Source organism: Pteropus vampyrus, unplaced genomic scaffold (genome assembly GCF_000151845.1).
Source record: "Pteropus vampyrus isolate Shadow unplaced genomic scaffold, Pvam_2.0 Scaffold158, whole genome shotgun sequence".
In the NCBI taxonomy this organism is placed as follows: Eukaryota; Metazoa; Chordata; class Mammalia; order Chiroptera; family Pteropodidae; genus Pteropus; species Pteropus vampyrus.
The window spans coordinates 2,060,500-2,070,806 of record NW_011888939.1 but is presented as its reverse complement, the minus strand read 5'-3'; the positions used below and the strand labels follow the sequence as shown (position 1 = coordinate 2,070,806).

Here is a 10,307-nt window from a genome sequence, read left to right as displayed (position 1 = left end):
CAGCTCTCTGGGCCTCAGTTTCCGGAAATAGTAAAACAAGAATAATAGTATTTATCTCATATGGTTATCGTGAGGACTAAATGAATGAATATGTCTGTGAAGTGCTTAGAATAGCGCCCGGCACATAGTAAGCACTCTATAAATGCTGGGGGAAAAAAAAAAAGAAGCAAATTAAAAAAAAAAAGATATACAGTCTACGGCCATGCCCCCTGAACAAGCCCGGTCCTGTCTGATCTCGAAAACTAAGCAGGGTCGGGCTGGTTAGTACTTGGATGGGAGACCACCTAGGAAGACCAGGTGCTGTAGGTGTAAAAAGAAAAAAAAATTTTTTTTAAATAAAAAAAGGATATATATATATGGTACAATTCTATTTTTGTAAGAATATATAAATCTAGGTGAATTTATATACAATTTATATACAAACATACACATGCAAATAAATGACTGGAAAGATACACACATTGGAGTGTTAACAGGATTATGTGATTATTATTTTTTTGTGTGTATCACCTAATTTCCTATAATGAAAAACTTCTCTATTAGGAATTACTTTTTAAAAGTTAGTAACTTACAGTTTATTTATTATGCCCATATTTCTTAAGGTCCTTTCAATATTACAGATAGATGGCACCATACTGTAGGGAAAAAACCCTCTAGAGCAAATTGCACAAGATATTGTACATTTATTAACATGAAAGAAAGCGAAGTGCTGTCTACTAAATAACTCAGGTATTGCAATAGGAACATACCCCAAAGTGACCAAGACCACATGGGAGTAGATACACTTCTGGACAACCTCCCTTGTTTTCAGTTGTCAAGAAGGAGATACCTTTCAATGGAAGTTCATTACCATTGTTATGGGAACCCACAGGCTCTTCCTGAATTGTCCACATTGGAATCAGTCAATCTATAGTTTCTGGAAACAAATATACTTTCAGGGACATGAGGTTTTCTTCCTTTCGGTCCTACCTAGGCTTTAAGCTTGAATGTACGTGGCTCTAAAAGTATATGCTGGTGCTGCTAGAGGCTCTGCTCTTGATTTCAGCTCCAGTGTGAGGACTGCCAACTTGGAACTTCAGTTCAACTCTCTTATGTTCCTCCACTATTTTTAGACAGAAATCTTGAATTATGCCAGCTCCTAAGGTCGGTCCACGTCATCAAACCTTAATAATGTACAAATATTTCTGAGTGTGCCTACTGGTAAAACACTGCCACTACATACTGCAAAAGCTAAGTATCAGCTTACAAATTTCAGATGGACTTCAGATGAATAAGCAAACAATAAAAACGTTAACGAGTGTGGCGAAGGTTCTTCAGTATTACCATAAATAGTAATGATGGTAAGCGGTATCTCATAATCAAACCTGTACCTGAGATGGGGCACTAAAGATAGAAGGTATGACTCCAGGTTTCAATTTACTATTTGGAGCACTTCTGTCAAAAATCTGTTTTCTTAAAGCATCTCGAACACAACACATCTTTTCTTAGGCTTCCAAATGCCTGCAGTATTCACATTAAGTCTTTTCATTGCTAATATCCATTTTCTTTTGATATTTTCATCAGTGGGGAATCGTTAAGAGCGAAGCCGGTCACTAACAGTCGACATTAGAAATAGTGTGACCCTTCGCTTCCGCCACGTGGTCCCGGGAACCGGAAATCCGGCTGCCCCGGGTCACGTGCTCAGCTGCCATATTGGTTCTGGTGGCAACCACACCCAGGGAAGGGTTCGCTACAACAGTGCTGCTTCTCTGGCCACAGGTTTCATCCTGGGAGGACGCTCGGTGCCATACGAGGGGAGGTGGGGTAGATGGACGCCTTGGCGCGGGAAGACGGCGTCAGAGCCAAGAGCAAGGGTGGCGGCGCCGCAAGCGTTGTGACAAGAGCATGTCTCCTGAAGGTGACGACTTCATTGGGCTCCAGCCAGTCATCATCTTAGATTCCGATTCCGTATTTGCAAATCCGCCTGTGCATTGAAATGTACGTATTACCCTAAAATGAATCCTCGCCGCGCTTTGGCCGTCATTGAAAGCAAAAAAATTTGAGATGCCCGCGCTCGGGTTCTTAGCTGACGCAAGGAAGACGACACTCTGCCGTCTTGTTTCAGCTCTCGTACCGTAAGCAAGTATCCTCGCGGGCTAGTGCCACATTTTTTTTGCATTTTTGTCTTTCCCGTTGGTGATGATTTTGCTGTTTAAAATGGCCCCAAGCCTAGCGCTGACCTCTGTCCCTAAGGCCGTGATGTGCCTTAGAGAAAACATGCATGTGGGATAAGCTGTGTTCTGGCATGAGTCACAGAGCTGTTGGTGCTGAGTTCAATGGTACTGAATCGACAACGTATGATAAATAAGATGTCTTAAGAAGCACACACCTAACAAGGTGATGTACTAACAGGTTGATGGAAAGGTGACCACGGGCTCGGGGAACCTAACCCCGTATTCTGAGTATATGCCGATTCGGGTCCACAGTGACTTTGGAGAACATAACTACTGCAAATGACGAGACTCCACTATGTCTTACCGTCCTCTGGGGGCCGCTGCTCTTGAGGCCCCTTTTAGGTTTGAACAGGTTTTCGCCAGAGTCAGACCGTGGCTCTGTAGGCGAGAGAGGCGGGGCTCAGACCTCAGTGTGACTGCAAGACCTGCCCACTCTGCCGCTCCCGTGGAAGGGACACCTAACTTGGTTCTAGGGTGACGTAGCAGGTTCAGCCCACCTAGGGCGGCAGCGTGGAAGGTATAAATATGTGACTGCTCAAGCTTGGGTTTGAGTCCTGTCTCCACCACTCAATAGCTGTGGGACCTAAGGCAAGTTATTTAAGGCTCTGTGCCTTGGTTTCCTCGTCCGCAGCATGGAGATAACTACCTCCCTGATCTCCAGGGCTGAGGTAGGATTTAATGACATGTATATAAAGCACTTCGTGCTGGGCCCCGTAATGAGCACTCAGAGGATGGCAGCTCATGGTCATGATCGAGTCCGGGGTTTCTGACTGCTTTGGTGGCTTTTCTTTTCTTTTTTCTTTTTCTTTTTTGCTCCACTATGAGCACCAAGGACAGACTAACATGACCTGAAAAAATGTCAGCCTCAGCATTGACCTTCTAGCTTCTCCTGGGTTCCCCACGGTCCCACGTTCAGCTCATTGGTCCCTTGAAGTCTTAGCAGCTAGGCCATGAATAAAGAACAGCCCCCAAAGGTAAGGTGAGGCAATTCTGAGAGAAGCCAGGACCACCCCCTCCCCACCAGCGCATGCACACACAGATGTGTGTGTGTGTGTGGGGGGGTGACTTTGGCCAGCCACAGGGTGGATTGAGGCTGCCGGTTTCTGGCCCACAAGATAATACTTAAGGAAATCCTATTTTAAGCACATTGAAAAGGAGTGTGTGATCTTTCAGGTCTCTCCTTATACCAGATTCTCTGATCTCGACTTCCCTTCTCTGAGCAGGGACCTGGGTGCCCCACCTGTCCTAGCCGTCATTCACTGCAGCCATTCTGCTGAGTTCGCACCAAGCCCAGGAAGCCACATACCTTCCATTCACTGGGGTACAGTTGGATGCTCTCGGCTGCAGCTCTGTGTTTAAGAAAAGGATGACAATAAAGATTAGGTGGTGACAGAACCAGGGTACCAATTTTATTCTCGGTATTGATGTCGTCTCCCTAGGTCACCTGAGTGTCTGTGTTGAAAGATCCTTTCTCAACTCTGCATTTTCTTCAGTCAAGGGGAGAGAACAGTCACCTGGGGAGTCCAGAAACCTGGCTTTTGTTCCCTACTTGGATAACCGACTTCCTCTGTCACTTGAACAGGTCAATCTCTTCATCTCAGTTTGTCTTCCTCAAGAGTTGGACCACAGCAATGGTTTCCAGCTTGTGTTGGGCTGGGGTCAAGGGTTCCGCAGTTGTGTGATTCAGATTCCAATAAAATACATTAAATGTATTTAAACATTTTAAATTATAATTTCTTAAAAATGCCATTCACTCAAGTTTGCCGTATGCTACATGTCCATTTTTTTCAGTCTGCTTGCTAATATAACACTATCTTAACTATGTACCTTTATAGTAAGTCTTTCCTCTTTGTTATTTTTCAAGATTGCCTTGGCTATTCTCAGTCCTTTGCATTTCCACATAAATCTTAGAATCAGTTTCTCAATTTCCTCCTTCCCACAAAAATATTTTAAAATCTGCTGACATTTTGATTAGGATTACGTGGAACCTACTGGTCAATTTGAGAAGAGTCCACAACCTAGCAATATTCAGTCTTCTAATCCATGAACATGGTATATCCCTTCTTTTGTTTAGTTCTTTGATTTCTCTCTGTAATTTTAGGATATTTCAGTATCGTGGTCTTGCACATCTTTCTTTCCATTTATTCCTGGGTTTCTGATGTTTTGTTGTTATTGAAAATGGAACAGTTTAAATTTTATTTTTTTTGTCGTTGCTGTTGCTGGTTGTAGAAATAGAATTTACTTTTATATATTGACGTTGATTCCAGTGCCTTTACTTAAATTCCTTTTTAGTTCTAATAGCTTATAGAATCATGCGGATTTCCTATATTGAGAAGCATATAATTTATGAATAATGACGATGTCATTTCTTCCTTTCCAATCCTTGTGCTGTTTGTTTCTTTTTGCACTGGCCAAGAACACCAGTACACTGTGGACTAAAAGTAGCGAGAGTAGGCATTCTGGTCTTGTCTGTAGTTTCAGAGAGAACACCTTTGATAATTCACCATTAATTAAGTTTGTAGTACATTTGTCGTCCACACCTTTTATCAAAAGATAAGGAAGCTTTCTTCTGTTTCTGGTTTGCTACAAGTTTTATCATAAATGGGTGTTGAAGTTTTCAAATGCTTTTTCTGCACCCAGAGAGATCATCATATGATTTATCTCCTTTTTAAAAAAAAAAAAAAATAGTGATTACGTTGATTGATTTTTCAAATGTTAAACTAGTCTTGCATTCCTAGAATAAACCTCACTTGGTTGTAATGTATTATCTATCCTTTTTTTTATATCATTGGATTGATTCACTAATACATATTTTTAGAAATTTTACACCTATATCTATGAGAACAATCAGTCTATACTTTATACCATAATTTGACCCATTGACGATCTGCAATGTGTCAGCTCTTGCTGTTAGCTCCACTCATTTCCGTCCAGGTATGCTGTCGCTGTTCACATTCCTGACGAGGAATGTTCTGGTTCTGGACTGGCCTTTGAATTCAGGCCTGTGTACAGATACCTGCGCCAGCCAAATTGCACCAAAAAAGTATATTATTCAGTTCACTACTGAATTCCATGCCTACTTAGATGCCATTGTGCACCTAACACCCACAGCTGACATTGCTGGAGCACCAGATGTGGCCACGGCACTGTGCTCAGCCCTCAGGAGATAGGGCGAAGTCACTTCTGCCTTCACCGAGCTTGCTGTTCCAAAGAGGGGCTCATTTATGCCTGTCAGTGGTTTCTTAACAATTTCACTTTGAAATAAAAAGTTCTTCCTACACGTTCTCTTTGAATCTTTGAAATCATTTTTATTTTAAAGCGTATCTAAGATGACAAGGTAAGCGGTTCACATACAGTTGTCATTAATAACTGCTGATTGATTGTCTGAATCAGAGTCACACCCACACCGTACAGCTGATTCAGAAATAATGTAGATGCTGAGCCTCATGCGAAACCGCCATCTCCAAACTTCTCGTTTTGAATCCATCATCAGCCATACTACTGCCATTGACTGGCTGACTGTCTAGTAAGCGGATATGGTCAATGTGAACGTATAAATCTATTGCTATTTAAATGCCACCTGTATCTGTTTTCTTTTGTTTTCTGCAGTTTGACTATGTTATGCCTAGATGTGGTGCTTTTATGTGTTTATTTTTTATTATTTTGTTTTTGTTTTGTTTAGGGGAGCTTTTAAAAAATGATTATTCTTTATCCTGTTTGGTGTTCTCTGAGCTTCCTGGATCTGTGGTTTGCTGCCTGTCATTCATTTTTGAAAGTTCTCAGCCATTATTACTTCAGATATTTCTTACACTCTGTCTCTCTTTCTTTTCCTGGTAGCCCAATGACACGTATGTCCCACCTTTTGATATTGTCCCACAGTTCTTGCCTCCCCTGTTGTTTCTTTCATTCATTTTTCTCTGTGTACTTCAGTTTGGGGAATTTGTGTTGCCCTGTCTTCAAGCTCACTGATTCTTAGCTGTGTCTGATCTACTGACAAGCCCATCAAAGGCATTTCTAGCATTTCCTCTGGATTCTTTCTGAGAGTTTCCATCTCTCTGTTTACATTACCCATCTGTTCTTGCACATTGCCCACTTTTTCAATTAGAGCCCTTAACACATTAATCATAGTTATTTAAAATTCCCTGTCTGATAATTCTAGCGTTAGAGTCATATCTGAGTCTGGTTCTAATCATTGCTTTGTTTCTTCAATTTTTTTTTTTTTTTTTTTTTTGCCTTTTAGCATACCTTGTAATTTTTTGTTGAAAGGTGAACATGTTGTATCAGATAATAGGAACCGAGGTAAATAGGCATTTAGTGTGAGGATGTATATTAATCTGCTTAGGAGTTAGGCTGAGTGTAATGTTTGCTGTAGCCGTAGGTGCCAGAGGCTTTAAAATTCTCTCATCTTTCTATTTCTTTTCTTTCTGTCTCTCGCTCTCTTTTGTTGTTGTTGTTGTTGTTTGATTTTTGGTTTCCCCTCTTGACTTTGGGCTTTTCTGAGGACTTAGCCTTGCAGCTTTCAGCTGCGGTGCGCCATTGGCATACTGGAGCCCTGCTGGTGTGGCGGTGAGGGATGGGAGGTGGACAGCATGGTGGGCACCCTCTTTGTGAGGGCTGTTGGGAACAGGAGGACATTCTGATCAGCCGGAGAACAAGGATGCGAGGCTTTTCTCCTCGAAATCCCATGGAGAAGAATTTCACAGCTCCAGCTAACATCCTGAAGCTTGGCCTGGGCACTTTTCTGGCTTGCTCAGGGAACAGCAGCATCTTGGTGTTGGTCAGGGCTGGCACAGTGCAAGTTCTCAGTAGATACTGGCTGAATTAACTCACCTTTAACTAAAGTGCCCAGGGACAAGAAGCTGCCGTGGCAGAGCCGAGGTTGCAGGGCACGACTCGCCTTTGCTCCATGCTCTCAAGCTCCAGGTCCAGCCTGGTGCATTGTGGGTGTGCATTCAATAGTTGCATAATTAAAATAAAAAACCATGATCTGAGAGTCTGGAGTGTCTGGAAGCCTCCAGAATAAATGCAACTTGTGACTTACCAGACAATTGGAGCAGCATATTTCCCCATCATTGTAACTACAGCTAATGTAACTGGTCTTCCAATGAGTTTGTCTTCCCTGATTGCCCAGAGTCTGCCTCCAGACAGAGGAGGGGAGAGGTGGGAGTAGGTGGGAGTAGGTACATGAGTCTAAAATTGAAAGTCTCCGTTCAGCCCAGTTCAGCACACATTATCTGACACCTCTGCAGCACTGGGCTTGCGTGAGGGCACGTGGATGTGAAGATGCAGCCGCCCAGGGATTTTCTTCTCTGGCTGTGGAGAGCCGGGGGAGGCATAGAAGAGAAGAGCACAGGCTTAACGGGCATTCGTGACTGTCACCAGGCCTAAGTTTCCTCTGCTATAAAATTGGGTGAATGTTGGGATATGGTTTGCAGACTTGCCATGAACTCTTGATAGTCACGTGTGTATGTGCTTGACCCAGCGCTTGGCAGGGGAGCAAAAAGGGGCTCTCGGAGAGCGGGAGCCATCACCAGTTTATCCTTAGTGTTGTTGACGGTTTTGGAACTAGGACCATAGTGATGGTAACGGTGTTACCGGTGAGGCATCTTGCAGTGTGGGTGGGATACGTGCTGGAGGCAGGGAGGCCTAAGGGGCCTGAGGCCCTGCCGAGGGTCAGTGGGAGAGGAAGAAGGGCCTTGAGGGGGCCCAACCCCCTGCAATGGGTCCTTCTGGCTCTGACTTTTAGGTATGAGGACACATTGTTCCACTTGCCTGTGTCGCCTCTGGTAGGAGCACTCGTGACTGTGACTCAGCCTCTCTTTCCATACCTTACTGGGCCCCAAGGTTTGGAGGCTCTGGACTGCCCTAGCCTGTTGGCTGTGTCAGCTCGATAAAGGGGCTGGAGGTTCAAGAAGCCACTTAGCTGGGACACAGAGGCTTGGTACCCAGAGGAGGTAGGCAAGTCCAGAGGCCTCATTGTCCTTCAGAGCCTGTTCACGCCATCATACCTCTATCCCCTGCATCATTCATTCACTGACTGAGCACCCGCTGTGTGCCAGGCCTCAGAGCTGGCCCCGGAGATCAGGACGATTCAAGCAATGTCCGTGTCCTTGAGAAGTCCTGGTCCAGTCACCAGGCTGCTGAGATGGAGCCAGGACTGTATTCACATCCTTAGGTCTCCTGGGTCAGGGGTGTCTCCTGATAGGTTCGGGGGACCTGTACATATGGGGCCAAGTGGTCTTTGGGGAGAGGACAGTAATAGGAATGACAGCCACAGGTATCTCTTCAGTATGAGCTCCTCATGAGGCACATCAGGCTTCCTGAGTCAAGCAAGGCTATGGTTCCCACTTTACAGTGAGGTTGAAGCCACTTGGACAAGAACCCTCAGAGAGGCTGGCCTAGGAGAAGCTGCCACCACCTCTGGTCTCACCAGGGCACCCTCCCCCCCCCCCCCCCCCACACACCCCTGCACTCCTGGAAGCTGGTCTGAGAGGGCAAAGACTGGGTTTGTCCTGGTCACTCTGGTGCCAGAGCCTTGTACAGGGCCTGGCACACAGTAGGTGCTCGATGAATATTTGTTGAAAAAAGAACAGCCAGAGCCTCCAGGATTCCCTGAGAGGCAGGTGATGGTGTGGATGGCAGCAGAGTTCGGGTAGCACTCCCTGTCCCGACCCTCCCTCTGCTCTGGGGATGTGAGCAGCTGGAAGGACTAGCAGGTGCAAGGGCTGGGCGGCAGCAAGGCAGGATGCCTGAGCACTGGCGGATCCCTGCGTGGAGTAAGACCAGGCAGGCGGGATGTGGGGTGGGAAGGGCATGCGAGTGCGTGGAGGGCTTTTTTCTGGCTGCCGCCAGGCTCAGGAGGGCGGAGGCCAGAGGGCCTGAAGAAAGAGGGGCAGGGAGCGGAGCTGCCCATCTCCCACCTGTCACCCAGCCTCCCTCCGTCCTTCCTGCCTGCTTTCCCCCTCCCCAACACCCCAGTCTCTGTGTCTGAAGCGCCCCCATCCCCCCCTCTCTCTGCCCCTTGGCCACTTCTCTCTCAAAAGTCTCCCCAGGTCTCTCTGAGAATCCCTGCCTCAGCTTCCTTCATCTTCCGTGTCCTTGTGTCTCCACCTCTTAGACTCTGATTTCCATCTGGATCCTTCCATCTCACGCTCGCTTTGCCCCAGTCTCCCTCCCTCTCCGCCCCCTCTGCCTCCAGAAGGCCGTGCCTCCGTCTCCCGCTTGCCGTATCTCTTCTGGAGCCTGAGCTTCCTCGAGCGTCTCTCTTCGTCCCGCCTTATTGATCTGCCGGGACTTCGGCGCTGGCTTCGCGGAGCCTGGGTCCCGGGCGTGGGGGACGAGATGGGGATGGGGTTCCCGAGACGCAGAGGAGGGGACACCCCTCCCTCAGCTACCAGAGAGACTCGCGTGCCAGTCACCTGCCGGCCCAGGCGCCGGCTCCAAGCGGATGGGCCCGACGTGGGCGCCCCAGGGCGCGCCTTTGTCTCTCCCGGGCCTCGAAGGCTAATTAGATTGAGGGAGGGCACTGTCCCCATTCACGGCTGTGCGGCCGCCTCTCCGCCCGTCGCCCCGCGGAGCCCGCCCGAGTCACGTCCATCGGAGCGACTTCAGAGGCCCGCACCCCCAGCCCACCTCGGCAGCCGGCGCGCCCTTGTACGCGCCCGCTGGGGGCGCGCTGGGATCCGGAACCGTCCCGCGAGAATCGGGGAGGGGGGGTCCCATGGGCCCCACGCGAGGAAGGGATTTCCCTAGGCCAGGGCGGGAATGGGACCAGAAAAATTGAGACTCAGGCAGCAAGAGAATAATAGGAGGAAGCCGAAAGAATGAGAGCGAGCCGGAGAGGGGGCCGGAGCGCAAGCGAGGAGAGGGCGCGAGGAAGGAGTGCGGGCAGCGGGAAGGAGCCAGACGCCGATGTGGGGAGCGCGACGGCGGCAGCGAGCGAGCGGAGGAGGGAATCGGAGGGAGGAGACTGGGCCCGGCTAGCGGCCGAGAAGGGGCGGGGGTGCCCGGCGGGAGAGGGAAGAGCCGGGGGAGGGGGCGAGAAGCCGCCGGAGGCAGCCGGACTCTCGGACGGCGGGACGCAGGGACAGCGCA

At 47.8% G+C, this 10,307-nt stretch overlaps 1 pseudogene; it reads left to right on the top strand.

Annotated features, from left to right (window-relative positions):
* Positions 1–192: 192 nt before the first annotated feature.
* On the top strand, positions 193–309 carry LOC111745609 (annotated as a pseudogene).
* Positions 310–10,307: the final 9,998 nt, after the last annotated feature.